This window comes from Jaculus jaculus, chromosome 19, assembly GCF_020740685.1.
Source record: "Jaculus jaculus isolate mJacJac1 chromosome 19, mJacJac1.mat.Y.cur, whole genome shotgun sequence".
Lineage (NCBI taxonomy): Eukaryota > Metazoa > Chordata > Mammalia > Rodentia > Dipodidae > Jaculus > Jaculus jaculus.
The window spans coordinates 48,000,111-48,020,623 of NC_059120.1; the positions used below are offsets into that span (position 1 = coordinate 48,000,111).

The following is a 20,513-nucleotide window of genomic DNA, read 5'->3' on the forward strand; positions in this document are numbered from 1 at the left end:
GGAGGGGTAGATCATGGATGAGCCTGAACAATTGTACCAAACTGCCTGTATTTGCTGAAAAGAAAACTAATAAATTAACTTAAAAAAAATAACACTTTTACTTTCTATAGTAGCATTGAGCTAGATATTCATTGGACCTATTTCTTTCTCTTAATCAAAGTTAAATATTTTTCATCCTATCTGAAAATTGGGGAAAAAACCTGTTGGTTACGGGAATAAGTCAGACATAACAATGTACTCTCCCTGAGTACTTCTCAGTTTTTACCTAGCTGTCAGCCAGTTGTAAGTAAAGAATCCCGAAAAAAAATATGTACTGCCAACAGGCTAGCTATGGCCCAGAGAACATTGCAGAAGAGGAGACAGAAATATTGTTAGAGCTACTAAGTGGGTAAATATATATAAATTCTTATAAATTATACATATGTGTGTGTGTGTGTGTGTGTGTGTGTGTGTGTGTGTAAATTTAAGTGAACTAAAGTTCTGCATGCCTCCTCTGGTAATATGCCAGTTGCTTACTCTCTGAGCCAAAATCTCCCAAGAAGAAACAACTTGATGTGGATGGAAATATATGTGTATGTCTTTAATTTATTAAATAAGAGTTGAGCTTGTGCTTGCTGCCTAGCATAGTGTGGCATAATAAAACTAATTCATCAATATCTATTCAGCCAATACAGAAAGAAAGAACATTTTCTTTTAATTAAAACATTCAGGGAAAGGCAGACTGAGTGAAAAATTTGAGGGAGAGAATACCACTCATCCTGTTCTGTCAAAGAGTGACATGGGCCATATTTAGTAACTGAGCAGGTACTACAGTGATTTTTATAGACAGAGCAAGGAAGGTCTTAATTTTGGATATCAGGTCATAGCAAATCCATGTGTGTGCATAATAGAGGCATTAAAAGCTTCAAGCTTGGTCTGGAGAAATGGCTTAGCAGGTAAGGTGCTTGCTGGTAAAGCCAAAGGACCTAGGTTCGTTTCCCAAGAACCCATGTAAGCCAGATGCACAAGTTGGCACATGTGCCTGGAGTTCATTTGCAGTGGCTAGAGGCCCTGGTGTGCCCATTCTGTCTGCCTTTCTCTGTCTCTCATAAATAAATAAATAAGTAAATAAATGAAAATATAAAAGCTTTGAGCTTGTTTCTGTTAAGACTTGTTGCTACTAAAACTTATGTCTGTAGTGAGTGTTCATTTTATTATAATAGTAAGCAACATTAATTACAAATTCTAATTTATTATCAAGGCAGGTAACATTTTTGTGTTTGTATACAAACAGAGAAACTTAGAAAACTTCGTGTTTACCTGCTTTGAATCTTTTCTATTACATCTATGCAGAGAAGTTAAATTTAACAGTTAATCAAAATTAAAAGCCATGATTGATTCAATCACTATGGGGCACTTTTGATCAAAGTGGGATTTTCAAATTTAATTAAACCCAGCAGTTTTGTAACTTTGAGTGTTTGCACAATGTACTACATGCAGTTTTATTTCTTTCCTCACCTTAATATTGAACCTACTCTTTTAAGTTTGTTCAGCCACATTTAATCCTGGATCAGAGACATATATTGCCGACTTTGCTCATAAGGTAATAAATTTCATATATTCACAAAGTTATTCACATATGGTAAAAGAACTTCAGAGATCTTTATGTATCTCAACAATGTATGTGTATGTATGTATGTATATATATATATATGTATATATATATGCATTTACTCAATTATAGAATATGACCAGATTTAAAAATATTGTCATTTGAATTTAAACAAAGTATGCTGTAGGTGCATGTGATTTTGGATGAACTTACAATGCTGAGACCCATGAAAGATTATTTTAAATTATGAGTATAACATTATATATCAGAGCAATGCTTTTATTAATGAGAAGTGAAATATGATTACTTTTTAGGTTTTCAAATACTGAGTTCTATTACCTATTAGTGCATCTGCAATAGAGATGTTCCTTTAAGCATAAGAGTACACTTTGTTTGCATTAATATGGGACCATTTTGATTATTGAGATACTCCATTTAATGTCATAACTATATTTTCTACCTCACATTTTGGCAATGTGTTATATAATCATTTTTTCACCTTGATAAATTTCTAAGTGAAACAACACCTTGGAAATTACTAAACTTTATCAAGTCATCATCATTACAATGTCATGGAAGAAAGATTGTAAGGACTTTAATTTCCTTGCCACTGAGGGCTCAGTAAAATTAACAACTGGGACTGAGCAGACGGCTCAGTGGGTAAAGTACTTGTCACTCAATCCTGAGAAACAAAGTTCAGTTTCCCTGACCCACTTAAAACCTGGAAGCTGTAGCGGGCTTCTTCAATTCCAGCAGACTAAGAAGGAGATGGGAGGCGGAGAGAGACGGGAGCATGTTCCGGAAGCTCATCCATCAGCAGTGAACAACAGTGCAAACAAAGACCTTGTCTCTAATGAGGTGGGAAGTGAGGAGTGACCTCTGAAAGTTGGCCTCTGACCTCCATATATACATGCTGTGAGTTTCTCTCTTTGCTTCCTTCCTGAACTCTCATTTCTTTGTTTTGGATTTTTTTTTTCTTCTGTAGACAAGACATGGATTATCCTATTATTCTACTTGAGGGTAGATAATGAGAGCCGAAGATACCAGAGCAAAATGTTTGATAATTAATATGATAAACCCAAGAAACAACTAAAAAAAGTCATGAAGTAGGCAGGAAAAATTTATAGGAAGAAAAAGAAGAAAGGGAAAGGAAAGTAAAATACCAAAGACATGGATAGGAGGAGAAATTTACACGAGAGTAAAAATTGTGAGAATGAAGATGATAAAACCTGGGGAATAACTAAAGCAACATGTTTAAGGTAGATGCAACTCACAGGAAGAAAGAAAGAAGAAACTAAAATACTGAAGGCAGGGGTATGAGGAGAAATTCATACAATCTAAGGGGAGGGAAGCAAGAATCGAATCAAAAATATAGTAGATAAGTATGTAGGGAAATGTTGAAATCTAGCACAATGAAACAGTGGAGGAGGGAATATTGCTATTGTTAAGATATAAAGATTTTGTTTTCATGTTTTAGAAAATATATTAGTGTTAGTAATAACTTTAACTCTCAAGGACATTTTTCTGTCTTGTTTTCATTGATCAGGATACAATGCAAGCAGCCTTAACACATAGTTCTTTTTCTTTTTTTAATTTTAAATTGCTTCCCGTAGGCCCACTGCTATGACCTGACCAAACCAAGCAGCACTTCCAACTAGAAAATTCTCACATCTGTTGGTGTCTTTGACTCTATTCTATACTCTGTGGCTTAGATTTTATTTTAGTGTAAAGCAGCCAGGCCATTTGGGGAATAGCTAGTTTTATCTCATGTCAAAAACCAGCATCACCCCGAGATGACATTTCTTCTTTCCTTGACCTGTTTCCTTTTTTTCTTCCTCAAAACCACAAAAATCAAAGAAAACATTGAAATTGTCCCTCTTTGTGTTTCCTGTCTTTCTGTCCTAACACTGTTCAAAAGAATGACCTTGGAGTTCTACAAAGTGTAATGCGATGTAAGAAAAGTTTCCAGCTGATCTGGCTTGATATATTTTGAGACCATCACACTGCAGAGAGAATCTTGAGCTAATTGAAAAACCCCACAGGCTCAATTGTACGTGTGTGTGTGTGTGTGTGTGTGTGTGTGTGTGTAATAAACCTAATTGGACGGCTCATCACTATAATCAGAATGAGTATAGATAGAACTTCTTGAGTGTACCTCCTGGTTTTTCTATAGGTGCACAACCCAACCTTCTTCGTGCGTGTTTTGGCTCATCTTGGAGAACAGCTGTAATCCTTGACCATTATATGATAAGCCCACTGTGGAGGAGTTTGGTTAGAAACCACTTATTTTGCGATTTGAACTCTTAGACCAAAAATATTCCTTCAAAATCTCTTTTGGCCATGGTCAGTATTATAAGGAATTCAATCTCAAACTTCAATGGCAACAGTTATTTGGGGTTGTGTTTTTGTTGATTTGTCTACCACCTATTATATAAGTTTCTGTCATAAAGCTGAAACTTTCCTATGTCTTAGAGACGAGGCTCTGAGTGCCCAGAACTATTGCCGCACTTACAATTCATACCTATGTGTTGATTAGTGTGAGAGAACATTGATATTTAGTAAGGGGAAAAAATAACATTAAACATCTCCAAACAAAATATTTGGGAAATGAAAGAAAAAAAGAAAGAACTTTGAAGTCCTCTGGGCCATAGAAGTGTTTATTCTATTCATCTATTAGAAACTTTGTGTAACTGTAACAAAATACTTGGCAAGAACAATTTAAATGATAAAAGTTTCTTTTTATAGGCAAATAACTTTATTGTCAGTCTGTAATAAAGAGCCACGGAAAATCTAGAAAATATGTAAAGCACAATAACAAGAACTTGGGGTAACTGAAGGATGAACCAGACCTCAAACCTAAGTCTCCAGTGATAGAAATCTGTGAAGGGCAGCTGGCCTCCTCCCTGTGGCTTAGAAAGTGTCCTTTGAGTTTTTTTTTTATTATTATTATTATTATTATTTGATAGTGAGGGACAGAGAGAGGAAGAGGCAGAGAGAAAGAGAGACAGAGGAACAGAGAGACAGAATGGGCATGCCAGGACCTCCAGCTACTGCAAATGAACTCCACACTCACACCCCCTTGTGCATCAGGCTAACGTGAGTCCTGGGACATCGAGCCTCGAACCAGGGTCCTTAGGCTTCACAGGTATGTGCTTAACTGCTAAGCCATCTCTCCAGCCCATGGCCTTTGAGTTTTTAATTTTCCTTGAGAAAGTGTCTCACTACATTGCCCTGGGTGGCCTCAAAATTGCAGTGACCCTCCTGCCTCTGACTCCCTAGTACTGAGACTGCAGAGAGGCATGTGCCACCATACCTGGCTCTGAACAGGCGTTTTCAGAACAAGTAATTCCATTAACATTTAGACAACTTGATATTTTCTCTCTCCCAACATCCAAACCTGCTGAAGAGGCAATAAAACCCGAGCTACACAGCTGGTAGTCCTTGCCATTCTCACTCCCTGCAGCCCTAGAGGAAGGACATCTCTGCCCTGAAGGGAAGACCTCTAAGGGGTCCCATGGGAATGCTAAAGTGGACTTCCACTGTAGTTCTTTGCTTTCTTCTTTCCTTCCTTCCTTCCTTCCTTCCTTCCTTCCTTCCTTCCTTCCTTCCTTCCTTCCTTCCTTCCTTCCTTCCTTCCTTCCTTCCTTCCTTTCTCTTTTTCTCTCTTTCTTATTTATTTCTCTTTCTTTCTCTCTCTCTCTTTCTTTCTTTCTTTCCCCTCCCTCCCTCCCTACCTCTCTCCCTCACTCCCTCTGTCCCTCTTTCTCCCTTTCTTTCTCTCTTTCTTTTTTTGAGGTAGGGTCTCGCTGAAGCCCAGGCTGACCTGCAACACCAACCGAGGATCCTCCCACTTCTGCCTCCCCAGCGCTGGGGTTAAAGGCGGGCACCACCACGCTCAGCCTCCACGGTAGTTCCAACGGGGTTGAGCTTCACTTTCCCTGAGGACCACCTCAGGTGGGGAATGAGTCCCAGAAGACGGCAAGAAGCCCCCAAGCCCCAAGCTTGGGGTCTGCCAGAAGGCTCGGGACCACGTGGTAGCTAGCACAGGGGAGCAAAGCCAGAGGGCCACTTTGAGGCGATCCCAGTCTGGGGAGTCCACCGGCCTGGGCGGCTGAGTCCTGGACAGCACCTGTGCGACACAAGACACCCGCAGGGCCTCCTTGTTTGTGGGGAGTCTGGGAATGTCATCATGCAGGCAGGGAGGGGACAGGGAGACAGGGCTGTGCTGTGGCCCTGCCTTGGCCTCTCTTGGGGCCCAGGCACTCCCCGATCCCACTGCCCTTCGTGACATCAGAGAAGAAGTTGTTGGGATGAGGGTCCCGCTGAGACAGGGCATTCACAATCGCTGTACCAATGTTCCTCCAAGGACCGCACGCACCGGGGCATCCCAGGGAAGCAGAAGGTCGTGTCTAAGGCCCACAGGCTCAAGCGCATCATTCCGATTCCGCAAGCACCCTCGGGGTCTTCGATTGGGGTGTCCCGGGCAGGATCCCGACCTTCATCGCTGCACAACTTTCGGAGCCCTGGCAGGAGAAACTAGTCCGGGACCCTGCGCTTCAGGGTGGCCTTGGCTTCCGCGCTTCTCCAGTCCACTTCCAGCGCCTCTTTCACAGGACAGAAAACCGCTTTCTTTTTGAGCATGGCTGTTTTCAGATGAAGCAAACTTTGCTCTCTTTGCATCAGGTCCACCCAGTCCTTGGCTGACCTTGGCAAATTTGGTTTCCTCTTTTACAAATCCGTGCTTTCCAAGATCTGCAAAGGGGTACCCATGGTATACAAAGAGATCGCCCTTGAAAAACTTTGGGGCTTTTTAAAAATTTTTATTTTTTTATTATTATTCATTTTGTATATGTGTGACAGATCCGGTAGACTTTCACTGTGACATCTCTAGAGCAGCAAGTCAGGCACATGAGTCCAACTGAGTGAAGAATGACTCATGTGTCTTCTCTACATCCTCAGTGTCCATCTTCACGCGCCCCACGAGGTTGAGATCCAGCATGGTCAGTCCTTTCACTCCGGCCAGGAGGACACGCTTGGCAATTTCGGGCCCCAAGTCCTTTTGTGCCCACGAGCAGCAGCCGGCAGGGAGGCTGTGAGCCGCTCCTGAGCACCGTCACCCTGCGCCTCCCGCTCGCTGATTCCCCGCGGGCAGCTTGGTTCTCCACCATCTCCACCATGGCCCGCAGCCGCTAACCACCCGCCAGGCCCGCCCCCGCCCTTGCCAACGTCCCTCCCCACGGGCTCTTTTTATTTATTTACTTATAATTGCTGTTGTTATTTTTATGATCTCAGTGAGTGCAGTCCATGACCTTTTGGCTCCATGTGCTTGGGCAAACTTCCTGATGGTGAGAGAACCCTGAGGAGAAAAGAAGCGCAAGAGAGAAGGAGAGACCATCGCAATGTATGTTAATCTCACAATCCCTTCCAGGTCAAGAAAGCAATAGAAGATAAGAAAATGGAAGCAGAATTACACGTGAAATGAGACATGGAGAGAGGCTATGTGGAGAGTTTTGGTTTTTTGAATGTTCTCTACACTGCATCCATATGGCTTACTCATTCTTTGAAATATATAATTCTACCTCTACAGTAACTATATATCTCTAAATACCGTGTTAACAAAGTCTAACAGGAACGTGTAAAAAGTGATGACAGAGATATCAGCTTCAGGGCTGGAGAGATGGCTTACTGGTTAAGGCCCTTGCTTTTGAAGCCTAAGGACCCAGGGTGATTCTTCCTCAGACCCTAGGAAAGCCAGATACATGTGGTGGCCACAATCATATGGAGTCCTTTGTAGGTGCTGGTTGTCTTGCCATGCTCATTCTCTCTCTTTCTCAATAAATAAAATATATTTTACAATATTAAAAAAAAAAGAATGTCAGCTTCATTAGATCAGCAATGCTAGTTAGAGGTAGTTGTGGCAAAATTACATAGTAAATGAAAATGATTAGAATTCGAGACTTAAGAAAACATAATGGTGGGATTTCATTTTTTTTTCTAGTTTTTCAATGACTTTCCCTTGTGATAAATATTCGTAAATTTTTAAATATATGAAAAGCAGTTAATTAAAAACTCTAGTTTTAATATATTTAAGTGGAGGATATAAATATACTTATTTTGTTCCAAAATTATAAACTATAAAGCTGATATTCCAGTGAAAATGAATATTAAAAATTAAATAGCTGGATTGGAGAGATGACTCAGCAGTTAAGGCAATTGCCTACGAAGCCAAAGGAACCAGATTTGATTTCCCAGTATCCACATTAATCCAGATGTACAAGGTGGCATGTGCAACTGGAATTTGCTTATGTGTTCATTTTCTCTCTCTTTATTTCTATCTCTCTCTCTCTCTCTCTCCAGGGTATGGTGGCATACACCTTTAATTCCAGAGCTCAGGAGGCAGGGGTAGTAGGATCACTGTGAGTTCAAGGCCAGCCTGAGACTACATAGTGAATTCTAGTTCAGCCTGGGCTAGAGCAAGACCCTACATTAAAAAAAAAAAAAAGAAAAGAAAAAAAAAATATATATATATATATTATAGCTAATACCGGAAAGCATTCATAAACATCAATAACTTGCCAATAAATTACTTTTTGCAATTCACTTATTGATTACGTGTTTGTTTATACTATTACTACTCCATTTACACTATGAAAAATATCTAACTGATGTTATAATGCTTACTCTAAATAGAAATAAGTCAGAGCATGTTATATCACTATTCAAAATTTAATCAAAAATGAAAGCAAATGCCTTCTGTCACTGTCATGTCAAGCTTGCATATACAATATATGTCATAGAATTATCACATGAACAGAAATTTATCAAATTATGGTTTATGTGATCATTTCATTTTGAAATTAACTTAGCCAACATGCAAGTCAATCCACACACAAATATATGTTAAGACACTTGTCACATTACAAGATGATTAGTGCTTCTGAAATAATATATAATTTAAGCATTCTTATTGAAGATTAGTATTATATCCATGCTATGGATCCTGTTTGGGAAAATTAACGAGTAATATATTGTCTTCATACAGTTAAATCATAGATGTTTATGCAATTACTAATATTATTTATATATCATCCAAAAGTATAATTAAAGGAAAACAAATTCTATGCCAAAAACTTTAGACTAATAGTTGTACTTAACATACAGAAATTTATGTTTCATTAGGAATTATATTTCAAGTTTTTTTTTTTCTGTGTGCAGTAAGGAAACATTTTGTTTTAAAAATATCTATGTATATATACTTATGTACTTATAAGCACACAGAGAAAAAGGAGAGAGAAAGGGATAGAAAGAGAAGAACAGAGAGAAAGAAAGGGAGAAAATGAACTGGTGTACCAGGGCCTCTTGCTGTTGCAAATGAAATACAGATACATGTGTTTTCTGGCTTCATGTGGGTACTGGGGACTGAACCTGGGCCAGCAGGCTTTGTAAGCAAGTGCCTTTCACCAGTTAGCTTGCTTCTCATTCCTTAAGAAAACATTATTTTAACACACTTAGATCATTTAATTTATAACATATTTGAACTACAACTGAATGTTGCATGTAACTTATCCATGTTATATATTATTTCAGAGAAAAAAGAAATCTGACTTAAAATATTAATCTAAAATGAAGATAAAATATTAGGGAATATAGAGGAAGCTATTGGAAATATAGAGATCCACTAATGTGTATAATTATTATGGGTTAAATAATTATGTTTAGTATTTATATATTTTATTTCTTTCTTGCTTAGAGATATACATGTTTGACATATATTAATGAAATTATCTAAAATTAACAACAGCTTAAATGTCACAAAGGAAACATTAATTTATAATAAAGAAGTTGCATGGGCTGGAGAGATGGCACAGCATTTAAGGCCCTTGCCGGTGAAGCCAAAGAACCCAGGCCTGATTCCCCAGTACACTCAGAAGCCAGATGCACAAGGTGTCTCATGAAATCGGAGTTTGTTTTCAGTGGCTAGAGAAGCTGGCATGTGCCCATTCTCTCTCTTTATGTATCCCTCTCTCTCTCTCAAATAAATAAAAAAAGTATATTTTTAGAAAGCTACAGCCCCAATTCTAACATCTAACAGAGTATAAATTCATATGTGTCCAGCTGAAAGTCCAAGCTCCATTAAGCATCCCGTTCCAGCTCAGACAACCACACGTGTATGAAGAACAAGCCAAAAAGGGTAATTTTAAAATAAATTCACCAAGAGAGATGAAGGTCGAAGGATAGGAAAAGACAACATGAATAGCATAGCAGGGGGAGGAGGAAGACAAATGTTGAAGACAGACTCTACTGAGAAAGGAGGAGGCACTCAACGTAGAGAAGCAAAAATCCTCAATTTCTTTTCATTCAGGAAATTGCAGAGCCTCACCTATGCCAGGAAATCATTCATCCACACAAGTGTGGCATGAGCTGAAACAATGAACTATCTCCTCAGAATGTCCTTTTCACATGAGTAAATCGTTCTCCCTTCTAAATTATGAGACAGCAAGCAGAGAACAACATCATAAACATAGTGATAATTGGATAATCTTGAATTACTTGAGACATACGCATGGAAATTATTCTATAGTGTCCATAATGTACTGTGCTGTGATTCATTCTATAAGTATGTAGAGGGATTTCAGCCAAGCAATCTTTTGATTGATGGAAAATAGGCAGGGCGATATCTGTAAATGAAGGTGTTCTGTATATCTTACAAGAGTCATCTCTCAGAAATCAAGGCCTACATATTTGCCCATATATGATCAGGATCATTACCAGATTATTGCTCAAGCTTTGTTTATGCCACTTGAATGAATTTGATATGGATGGGCTTGCCTGATTCTGTCCTCACACCAGCTCCACACCTGTGCTCATATTGAGCTGAAGATCTTATTTTACTCGTTTACTCTTATCAAAAGACTGTGCATTGACAATGCACTATTGGATTTAATTAGACAGCCTCAAGTCACTGAGTAGGAAAATTCTACCATAAAAGTGTGAAATCTGTACCAATTCTTGTGATAGGTTATGGGATAAAATAATAATTAAAAAAAAACCTGTTCTTCTATGAACAGACATATAAAAAGAGAAGACTTAAAGATGTGAAGTGTGTGGTAAATCTAAGAACTGCCAGAAAAAAAAAAACAAAAAAACAAAAAACTGAGCATAATTTGAGTTTCTGTTTAAGGGTATGACACACATTATGCTTAAGGGGAAAAATCAGCATGGGAAATATTAGTTTTCTAGCCAGGAACTTTAACTATTTTCTTGTAGGCTTTCATAAGAGTATTGATTTGTTTACACAGAATTTCATGAAAATAGGAATACATAAATTAGCTTTAGGACATGGAATAAGCTGTCCTTTAAAATGGTCTTGTCTATAATTCTGGAGTCACAACCATCTTTAAAGGCTTTTAAATTTAACAGGTGATTTCCTCATTACATAGGATATTAAGAATCATGCTTAGATGAATAACTCACTTGTGTGTTGATAGTCCAGGAATGCTTACCAGTTGTCTGTATAATAATATGTGACAGTTCTAAGAAGATTCAAACACATTATTCTGGTCACAAAATGCTGCTATTCAAAGTACAGTCACATTGTTATCTTATGGATGACAGTAATATAGATGTGTTAGTTTTGGTGTGTGTTTTTAGATACTAAGATCCAAGTGGTAGTAGCTTTGTAGTTTGTGCAATATTAGTTGAGAGTGTTTCATTTATAACAATAACCAAAAATTTATAGCTGACATTTTAAATGTTGACTAACCAAACATGACCATTGCTGTTTATTAGCAGATGCACAAAGTGGCGCATACATTTGGAGTTGATTTGCAGTGGCTACAGGTCCTAGATAACCCCTCCTGTGTGCGTGTGCATTTCTTTCTCTCAGTCACTTTCTGCTTACTGATAAATAAATAAAATATAGTTTTTAAAATTTATTTATTTGAGAGAGACAGACAGAGAGAGAAAAAGGCAGATAGATAGATAGAGAATGGGCATGCCAGGGCCTCCAGCCACTGCAAAGAAACTCCAGAGGTGTGTGCCCCTTGTGCATCTGGCTAACGTGGGTCCTGAGGAATCGAGCCTCGAACCGGGGTCCTAAGGCTTGACAGGCAAGCGCTTAACCACTGAACCATCTCTTCAGCCCAATAAAATATTTTAAAAGAATAATTTTAAATTATTTGAAAATTTTGAGGCAATAAAATATTTACTCATACTTACTCAAAATTGTATGTGTTTATGAAGTTAAGGCTTCATGCCTACTTATGCATCATATATACTAATTTATTTTTACTTTTATTTTCTTTTTAAGTTGAATTGTTATTTTTCTAGCAATCTGAAAACCGATATAAATCCAAAACTGCTTTTATGGTGGTTTTCCATTTTTGTTGTTGTTGCTTGCTAATTACTTTTCCTGCACAAATTCATTTGCTTGAATAAATAAACTGTAACTTTTTCCCTGTGGGTTGGTATAAACAGTCAATATGCAGCTGTAATAAAATCATAAATTTCTTGGAACAGGAAATTTCCAACTTATACATCCATAGAGGGTTTTTAAATTTCTACTCTTAAGAAAACTCACAAAATTTTATACTCATTTATTAAATTTAGGTTCAAAGGTATAAAATCAAATGATTGGTTGTTACATGATGACATTGTGAAGGATAATTTCCCTAACAATAAAAATGTTTTTTTTTTCTTCATGCTTTTTAAATAAATATGTTTCCCAAATTCAGTGCATGAGAGAATTGATTTGGTAAGCAATATTGAAAATATATGTTAGTGGTAAATAATGTAAGTCAAAATTTTAATCAATCTGGTAAATTCTGATAAGTCATTGACATTAATTTTGCTTTTGTAGTGTGTTTACAGTCACACAACAGTAAAGGAGATGACTTATTCACTGTAATAAACAATGTCAACCTCTAGGCTTTTTGTTAAAAAAAGTATAATGCTGAGTAATTGTTGAGTCTCCAACCTAGATGCTAATTGTACTTTCATACTTTTGAAATAAAAATAATTCTATAAAACTATCATCTATAACTTGTTCAAATATATTCTGGACACATTTCATATTATAATTAAATATTCCTTTGGGAAAAGTATTTAATTCATGCCTGTGAGTTTCAGTGATGTTTCCCTTATAATTCTTCGTAATACAAAATGTATATCACAGAGGTACTTTTGCATAATTTGCTGTGCAAAACACATTGCCATAGTAAAGTATATCAATAATTAATTTGTCTGAGTATAAAGATCACCATAATTTCTCTCAAATGCATTTGATTTTGAACTATAAGTCCCTATACCCTAGTTATGTGCATATTATTTTGTAAAATATCTTATATTTTTGAGTGCGTTTTTGAGATAGAAAAGTAAATTGGAGGTAACCAAATTCTCTGAATAATGCCAAAAACAGATTCATGAGGGGAAACATGGAGTTTATCATGTCCTTGACCTTAGTCAACAGGTCAGAAACATTTCATAAACCTCTACTGAGGCTCCCCACTGGGTCTGATTTTAATAGCATTAAAGTGCAAAAAAAGTGTAGCTTTTTTTTTTTCCTTCACATTGGGGAAAGAAGAAAGAGCATTTTCACAGTCTATTAATATGGGAGGATGTTTATTGAGTAAGGTCACATTCCTAGGGTTATCCTTTTTAAAACTTTTGGATAATTAGGATAAAATTTGCATCAACATTGGAAATTTGAAATATGTATCTGAAATGACCTGCTTGAGGTCATTTGCAGTTTTACTAGGATGAGCTACAGAAATGTATTGCTTTTAGCATAATTAAGAAAAGGAAAAGAATTATTTCTATATTTTTTTAAAGGGCTAACATTCATAGGATGACAGGTAAGTAGAATAATAGAGAAAATGAAATGATTGTAAAGAAGTATTTTCTGAGAGGTAAATATGTCCATGGAAGCAAAATAAAGCACAGTATATAAAATAAACTATTTAGAGAGTATATTTTCATAAATTGGTAAAAATTATCAAGTAAGGAATAAATTTTAAATATTGCATGAATTTCAAATTTATGAAATAACTAACTTCAACAAGGATCGCTAGGTGGGAACATCAAGGTTACTATCCCAGAATTATAACCTTCTCTTGCTCCTGAAAACAATTTTAATATGAATGATGGACTTTTCATGTATATTCTCAACTAAATTATGAACAAAGGGAAAATATAAAGTTATTCTTTAAAATATTATGCCTGACGAGGTGGCTTAGCAGCTAAGGTACTTGCCTGCAAAGCCTGAGGACTACGGTTTGATTCCCCAGTATCCACATAAGGCAGATGTACAAGGTGGCACATATGTCTGGAGTTTGTTTGCAGTGGCTACAAGCCCTAGTGTGCCCATTGTCTCCCCCTCCACCGTCTCAAGATTGAATAAGTATAATATATACATATACATATACATATACATATATATATGTATATATATATGTATATACATATACATATACATATATATATATATATATATATATATATATATATATTTAAAGTAAAACCTGTCTCCTTAGTGCAGTAGGCAGCACTGATATCAGTCTTATAAAATTAAAGTAAAAAATATTTTTATAGTATGGTAGTTCCAAACTAATAACAAATAACTTCTATTAACTCTACTAGAAAATTAGTCCTCCAAGAAAGGGTAATGTATGTGTTGTTACCTTCGTGTTGCTGGCACAAAATATCTGACCAAAAGCAGTAGATGAGAGAAAGGTTTTCTTTTGGATTCCATTCTTGAAGGGGCGCTTCCTGGTGGCAGAGGAAAGCGTGGCATGAGCAAGGGTCTGTAACACCTCTCTGACAGCCCAGATAACATAGCAGCTGAAGCTTGAGCCAAGGTCTGGCTATAACACCCCAAAGTCTGCCTCTAAAAGAACATCTCTAGCAAGGTTCCATCTCCCAAATGGTCATAAGCTGAGAATCATGCATTCAAAACACATAATTTTATGGAGGGCATTTGATTTAAAACCCCACAATTTTGTTTTAACATTTGTACTTTAAAATAAACCTAGGAGAATTTTTGAAGTAATAAAAGGGATACTCCATATCTTTTTTTTTTTTTTTTTTTGTTTTTGGTTTTTCGAGGTAGGGTCTCACTCTGGCTCAGGCTGACCTGGAATTCACTATGGTGTCTCAGGGTGGCCTCGAACTCACGGCGATCTTCCTACCTCTGCCTCCCAAGTGCTGGGATTAAAGGCGTGCACCACCACGCCAGGCCTACTCCATATCTTACATGAGTTCAAAAGATATGTAGGAGATGAAGAGATGGCTTAGTGGTTAAGGTGCTTCCCTACAAAGCCAAAGGACCCAGGTTTAAGTCCCCAGGACCTAGGTAAGCCAGATGCACAAGGGGGCACATGCATCTGGAGTTCCTTTGCAGTGGCTGGAGGCCCTGGAACACCCATTCTCTCTCTCTTGCTGTCCCACTACCTGCCTCTCTCTCTCTCTCTCTCTCTCTCTCTCTCTCTTTCTCTGAAATAAAAATAGTTTTTGATTTTTTAAATTAATTAATTTATTTATCTGAGGGAGAGAGAGAGAGAAAATGGGCACACCAGGGACTCCAGTCACTGAAAACGAACTCCAGATGCCTGCGCCACCTTGTACATCTCACTTACATGGGTACCGGAGAATCAAACCAGGATCCTTTGGCTTTATAGGCAACGCCTTAATTGCTAAGCCATCTCTGCAGCCCTAAAAGTATTTTTTTTAAATATTATGTAGGACAAATTGTTTTATTTGGGGAAAATAATTGTCTCGCACTTATTCATTCGTTTATTTATTTATTTTTTGTAGGGCAAGGGTTAACTTTTTAATAAGCAAGCCATGCTGGCTGGCTGCAGACTTTGCTACATTCTTTCCCACACACCATTGTTTTAAAGTTTAAATCTTTTTTTTTTCTCATTTCTCAGTTATGTATATAGTGTGTATACAGCCATGAATGATGCTATCATCATTAGCTTTCTCCCACTTGTCCCCCCCCTCCTGCAGACTGTGGGTGTTGCATTGTGGGTGTGGCCTACAGTTATGGGGGAGAGGCAAGGGCTCTGTGCATAAAGACCCAAATTATGTCTCCAACAATCTTTCTGCCCCCCCCCCCCACGAATTTCCCTGACCCATATTGGGTTCATTTTAGGTCTATGTCAGCGACAGGAAATCTTGCGATCCTCTGTGTCTCTGGATATCTGATTTGGTAGGAGTTGAGCGTTCTCTGTGTCTGTCTCCTTCACCCTTGTGCTGGTACCAGGTTCGCAGAGAAAGCAGCTCTTGCTCATTGCCCCACTAACTACGGCTTCAGCAGGTGCCCAAGTGGGGTGCAATGGACTGATTCTCAACTTACATTTTGCATTCCTATGAAGAAAGATAAACAAATTCTCTGACAGAGACTGAAGTCAGTGCAAAATACATGGATACCTATTCTTATTTTAGAGAGAATTTAATAGGTATAGGCCCTCTTGGAGCCCACTATTGGTAGGAGCTTGATATTGGAGAGCAGAATTGATTTTGGATATGGTTATGACCTGTTTCCCAGCTCCAGCTATGGGTTGTGTTCCACTGACCAAATCCGTTAGCCAAATCAAGAGCAGCTGGTAACCCACCATGGCTGTGTGCACTTGTGTGAGCATCACGTCACTTTGGTTGCTGTTGAGTAGATAGGCTACAAGTTGTTTCGACAGATGTTGGTCATTTCCCCCCAGTTGCTCATGTAACACCTTCTGGCACTAAATAAGCTAATTGTCTGGGGACTAACTCTCTTCCAGATTCCAACCAGGTCACTGCATGTGACTCAGATATTCTCTCTTAGCAGCTGATGAAGGTTCAACTCTTTAGTATGTCTTTCCGGATATAGGATTTTATGGCACCATTTCCATTTGGGTCCAGTTTTTTGCTCCCCCCATCCTTACCCTCCTCTCTCACTCCACCATCCCTGTTGTACAGTCCTGTAGATGTTTACTAGGTATGTCAGCATCACAGGCAGATTCAGGTGAGGAGCCACAGATGAGTGCGACCATGCAATGATTATCTTTCTGTGATTGGCTGAATTCACTGAGAATAATCTGCTCCACGTTTCAACATTTTTCTTCAAATTTCATTGTGTCATTTTTCCTTACTGCTGAGTAGAATTCCATCATGTAGATATACCACATCTTAGTTATCCATTTTTCTAATGATGACATCTTTGCTGATTCCAGCTCTTAGCTATTATGAATTAAGCAGCTATAAACATGACTGAGCAAATCTCTCTGAGCTGAGATGTGGAGCTTTTAGGATAAATGCCCAGTAAGGGAATAATTGGGTCTGTTGGTAAACCTATAGTCAACCTTTTCAGAGTCTCCATATTTCTTTCCATAGTGGTTGTACCAGCTTGCATTCCCACCAACAATGAATGAAGGGTTCTTATTTCTCCATAACCTCACCAGCATTTGTTGTCATTAGATTTTTTAATGTTTGCTATTCTTACTAGGGTAAGGTGGAATGTCATTGTTGTTTTAATTTGCATTTCCCCTATGATTTGGGATGTTAAAGATTTTCTTAAGTGTGTGTTTGCCTTTTGTATTTCTACCTCTGAGAACTTCCAGTGCAGTTCTCTGCACCATTTTTGAGTGGGTTGTTTGACTTTTTATCGTTCAAGTTTTTGAGTTCTTTGTCAATTCTAGAAACTAGGCTTCTGTCCCATGTGTATCCGGCAAAAGATTTTCTCCTGTTCTGTGGGAAATCTGTTTCCTCTGCTTATTGTTTGTTTGTCCGTGAAAAGCTTTTCAGCTTCCTGAGATCCCAATGGTTTAGTAAATGTTTAATTTCCTGAGCTACTGGGGTTTTGTTCAGGAAGTCCTTTCCCATCTCACTTTGTTTTTAAGCTGTTTTATATTGATAAAATTTGCATCAGCTTTCACAGTGTTAAAAGGTGCCAAGCAGAGAATCGAACACTGAATGGAAACCATCCTGATCTATAATACATGGTTCAAAGATGTGGGAATTTCCTTGGTCCTGAAAACGGTATTCAGAAGGCTCACCTGTTGAGAGGGAGGCTTGCAACAACACCACATGCTGAGGACAGCATCAGCTCCTCACACATGGTCGGCAGGCAAGCGATTCCAAGTGCTTCAGGTTGAAAAGTGAGTCCCGAGCACTTTCACAGCCTAACTCCATTCACATTCCAGCTATGAATAGGTTAGGCTCTACAGGAAGAGCACCTTATTGTTGCAAACTGAATTGGCCTTGCTCATCAGCTGGCCTTACAATAAGGGGATTTGAAAGGATTATCCTGTTGAGACCATGTGGTTCCAAGAGTCCTATAAAGTAGTAACAGGTAGCAGAAAAGAAGAATCTCAGGCTTCACGTCGTGGCAGTGGCATGTACTTGAGAGGACTAGCTAGGTAAAAGGCAGACAGACGATTTGGGTCACAATTTTAGAAAGGCCAGTCCATGGTCAGCTTCCACATTGTTGCGTACCTGTGGGGAAATGGAAGATCGCAGCAGAAAGAAGACAGGATGAGCCAAGGTGCCACACGGAAGCCAGGGAGCAGGAGCAGAAGCCCATTCACTGTACCGTCAGGTCTCCTCTCACTGCCCCTGCATTGGACCCGAGGGGTGCTCTAAGTCTTGAGACGAGATCGCACACCTTGAAATTCGGCCTTCCTCTTCCAGCTCATCTCTGCTGTCGCCCCTGCAGCCAGGCCCACGGCTGAGTTTCCCAGTCCCTTCAACACCTTTCGGTCCATTGAAATTTACACTCAAGACTATATCGTCCCAGGTCAGTCAGAGGGAGGAGTAAAGATCTAAGAATGGTCAAATACACACACCGTTTCTGGTTTTTGAAGAAGCTGGGGGCTATGAATTAAAGAACGTAAGTGGCACATGAGAATAATTGCAGAGGAGATTGTTGAGACACAATAAAGAAACAGGAGGTGCTTGCCAGATTGTTGCTCAATAAAAGTAGTCTGGAAATTGAACCCTAGAGAAATGTAAGGTAACATGTTTCATTTAAGATGAAGAGGATGTTTTGTGATAGCTTCTTGTAACAGTAGTATGAAACTGAGGGAGGTTTCTCTTTTCTTTTTCTTTTTACTTTTTTTGTCTTTGGTGTTGTGGGGTGGCGTGGTGTGGTGTGCGTGTGATGTTTACTCATGCATGTGCCCATGCCGCACCCTGGGCTCACCAGCATTGCCCAGAGCAGAGCATGGAGCGTCCAGCTCCATCTCTCTTCTGCTCATTCCTATTTGAACCACCGTCTCTTATTGATCCTGGAGCTTGACATGTTTTCTCTAGGTCCAGGGATTCTCCAATCTGTGTTCCTCTGTACAGTTACTTACAGACATAAAGACAAAGCCAGGTGTTTATGTCGGTCCTGGAAATAAAGGTTAAGGGGTGTCTAAAGCCTCCTTAGGACCTCATGATTGCCCATGAAGTGGTCTTAGCAGCTGAGCTCTTGCCAGGCCGTAGATTAGTGTTTTGTTATATTTTGGTTTTTTTTTTTTAAAATATGTTTTCACTTTTAACTGTAACATACACAGTCTGTAAAACATATATGCACAATTTAACTAATCTAAGAGGGTCACCCCATTCAAGTTTAGAAAGTTATTTCTAAGATTGAAGGCTCCACTAAGAGCTACTTTAGCTTTATTTCTCATTTACTTATTTATTTTTTATTTTCCCTCACAAACAGCTGTAGTCATTGCAAGGTTCGGGTTAAGTTTATTGCTTTATTATATAATTTGCTCTTTTTAACTGTCATATGTCTGTAAACCACATGGTATGTGTCTGTACTTCTATTTGTCATATTTTTATGATTATTCATTGCTGCTATCTATGGTCAGTGAGTTGACTTCTATTTGGGCATTGTCTTCTTATTTGACTATGTTTCAGATCTAGTTTACAAATGTATTCTGAGTTACAGTGAGATATTTAGTTGACTGCCATTGCATAACACGTCTACCAAAAACCTCAGAGTACTCAAATATTCATGAGTGCAGTTTCTTTTTTTTCATGTAAGTGTTTTGAAGACTTTTGTTTTATTTTACATTTCTATGTGCTTATTATTATGGTTCGATGTGGTTCTGTTTGTACCCATCCTACTTGAAATATGTAGAGTTCTCAAGTTTGGCATTCCGTGGTGATATTTTTGTCAGTTAGGGGGAGATAACAGCTGGTGTTCATGGAAGCTTGTCTATCATCTGTTACTTTGGTATTTTGGGATAACAGCTATTTTAACCAGGCTATAATGGATTTTATTGTCATTTTATTACGCCTTTTTTTTTTCTTTTTGGGGGAGGGGATTTTTGAGGTAGAGCCTAACTCTAGCACAGGCTGAACTGGAAGTTACTCTGTAGTCCCTGCCTTGCCTGGAACTCACAGAAATCTTCCTACATCTGCCTTCTGAGTGTTGGGATTAAAGGTGTGCATCAACACACCTGGCGATTATGCATTTTCCTAGCGATTAGAGATACTGAGCATTTTTTGCATGTATGTATTGGTCACTTTACATTTTCTAAGAAACTTCTCTTCATTTCCTCTAGTCTGTTTTTATGTTGGGTAACAACTAAGGCTGTGGGATAGGATTTTTAATAGAACCCTAAAATCTGATCTCATAAGTATCTATAGAAAAGGAATGTTCATCAAGGTCTGAGGAGAGGAGGGTGGAAAATCACAAGAGAGTTCTGACGAGGTCACTTGTGACAATGAGGTTAGATGTGACATTCACATAGAAAAAGTAGTTCTGGGGTTCTATGGCACAGCTGTAGGAGTGTAATTAAATAATAGCTCAAAAAATAGATAAGGCTGTTTTAGATGTAGTGACAGTGAATAAAGGATAAAAATTGAAGTTTAAGCATATTCTAATTACCCTAACTTGGCCACTATCCATTTAAACACTTCATATTATGCATAAATGTTTTCTACCAAAAGTAAA

At 38.3% G+C, this 20,513-nt stretch overlaps 1 pseudogene; it reads right to left on the bottom strand.

The window, feature by feature from the left end:
- Positions 1-5,778: 5,778 nt before the first annotated feature.
- The window catches only part of LOC101612074, a 114,192-nt pseudogene continuing 99,457 nt past the window's right edge, over positions 5,779-20,513 (bottom strand).